General features: G+C 41.6%; 1 non-coding gene across 1 annotated transcript; it reads right to left on the bottom strand.

The window, feature by feature from the left end:
• Positions 1–436: 436 nt before the first annotated feature.
• Trnat-ugu (transfer RNA threonine (anticodon UGU)) lies at positions 437–510 on the bottom strand. Its single transcript has one exon. It is a non-coding gene; the product is annotated as a tRNA-Thr (tRNA).
• Positions 511–2,634: the final 2,124 nt, after the last annotated feature.

Raw genomic sequence — 2,634 nt, 5'->3', positions numbered from 1 at the left:
AGTCCGTCAACTGCACATACGGTTCACGTCCACGCTGTCGCGGCATGCTACCAGTGTTAAAGACTGCGATGGAGCTCCGTATGCCACGGCAAACTGGCTGACACTGACGGCGGCGGTGCACAAATGCTGCGCAGCTAGCGCCATTCGACGGCCAACACCGCGGTTCCTGGTGTGTCCGCTGTGCCGTGCGTGTGATCATTGCTTGTACAGCCCTCTCGCAGTGTCCGGAGCAAGTATGGTGGGTCTGACACACCGGTGTCAATGTGTTATTTTTTCCATTTCCAGGAGTGTATAAATGACGGTAGTATCTGTTCCCGAAAGAACACATACCGTGGTTGACAATGCAGCTTTGCTAGAAATGAAATGATAATTAAATGGACACCCTAGCTGCAAACAGGCGTTGATGTACTTTCATTGGGGACATGTTGAAAATGTGTGCCCCAACCGGGACTCGAACCCGGGATCTCCTGCTTACATGGCAGACACTCTATCCATCTGAGCCACCGAGGCCACAGAGGATAGTGCGTCTTCAGGGACTTATCCCTTGCACGCTCCCCGTGAGATCCACATTCCCAACATGTCCACACCACTACATTCATTTCTAGCAAAGCTGCATGGTCATCCACGGTATGTGTTCTTTCGGGAACAGATACTACCGTCATATATAGTTAAAATATGGCTTCCCAGCCATTGACCTTCTTGTGTGAACGCACACGCTATGCCCGAACTCGTACGGGACTTGGTAGATTAATCTGCCACGAGTAATGAGTATGATGGGCAAACATCTATTAGGCGCACTACGAATGTAGTGGTGTGGACATGTTGGGAATGTGGATCTCACGGGGAGCGTGCAACGGATAAGTCCCTGCAGACGCACTATCCTCTGTGCCCTCGGTGGCTCTGATGGATAGAGCGTCTGCCATGTAAGCAGGAGATCCCGGGTTCGATTCCCGGTCGGGGCACACATTTTCAACATGTCCCCAGTGAAGTATATCAACGCCTGTTTGCAGCTAGGGTGTCTATTTAATTATCATTTCAAGTTTATGGTGTTGCATTTCCCGAAAACGTAATAGTTACAAAAATACTGATTGGTTTTGATTGATAATGCTGGCCCAATATTAAGTCTGTCGGTACCAAATGTAGTCGCAGTTTTTAGCCACCGACCTGCTCAATACGCCACGCGGAATATATCTTTTCTCGTCACAAAATTCACTTAAAAATTCCGAACTTTCTGTACACCCACCGGAATAATTATGTCGTCTCTTTACATCACTCTTGATGTAAGAAACACTGCTAGATCTGGCAACTTTTCGTTTCCATCGGAACTACTACTACACACGTCCGATCTGTTTCATGGCTACGCTTCGTCTCCTCTCTAGAACACTCTAAGTCTTCTCTTCCAGCAGATAAAAGCGCGCGAAGAATACTGCTTTACCATTGGTCAGTTTACTCAACAGCCAATAGCAAAACAACATTCTCCCGCGTCAGTCCGCACTTTTCATCAATAACCAATCGCAAAATAGTAAACCTAACGACTTCACTTTTTACTGACGTAATTATCTAATATGCTGAAGTTTTGTTTATGCATAAAGTTATTTACTATTGTTGTTTATACCTGAATTAACTTTCCCTTTACCATAAACTTACTTTACAAATCTATTCTACAAAAATCCCCTTTGTCCATACCCATACTTCTTCGAAATGTTCCCACACTAAATCCTACTACACAACTCATAAAAACAATTATCTTCATATTAACCTTAAACCACACTCACGCATCATTCATACTGCTAAAACACATTTATAACATTTTACATACACAAAAAGAAATAATAACACTTTATGAAAATACTAGAACAGGTTATGAAAAACATTCTATTACTTTAGTGCACTCTAGTGGGCACAATCGAAACTAAAATCACAGTCCCCCTATCCAATATTGTCCTCTATCAGCTGATACATAAACTACGTGCGTGTCCAGTCTCACTTCACCATTTGTCACTCTCCAGCTCTGAGACACATCTTCCACTTAACCGCCTCCAAGGCAGGATCGTTATATGCCGCTACACCTCAAGTGGCGTCAGGAGTTCAATATGCAGCAATATTGATCACTTGTCTGATACCATAAAATATCTGACGGGTAGCAAAGTAAATTTTAAATCTGACATAAAATCATCTCCATGGACGAATTTACATTTAAAAAATGGTAGCATGTAAAAAAACTAGTTTTTAAGTTTAGTGGCATGAGTATGTATAAAAAAAATAATGTCTTCAATGATGTTAACACTAATCATGTATCATGTGTACCTGTAAACTGACTCATTCCACGTCATAGTCACATAAGGATCATTCTCATTTTCTATGTAACATATAACTAACTAAATGAACACTATATACATAATTCCATTTAACACCTTTCAGGAGTTTCGCAAAACAATGAATTTATATCATACTTTTTCCCTTCCTGAACCTAGATTCACTTAATATTGTATCCACATCAGCATTAACATGTAACATATTATGATTTGAGAGGCCATTGACCATTGATTTTATAAATAAAAGCAGAAAATTGTGGATGTCCTGCAGCATTGGTCAACTGGTATAGTGGTCACATGGTTAATAACAGTCATACAT

Source organism: Schistocerca nitens, chromosome 3, assembly GCF_023898315.1.
Source record: "Schistocerca nitens isolate TAMUIC-IGC-003100 chromosome 3, iqSchNite1.1, whole genome shotgun sequence".
Classification (NCBI taxonomy): Eukaryota; Metazoa; Arthropoda; class Insecta; order Orthoptera; family Acrididae; genus Schistocerca; species Schistocerca nitens.
The sequence above is the reverse complement of the archived record's forward strand: the minus strand, read 5'-3'. Positions and strand labels throughout refer to the sequence as shown.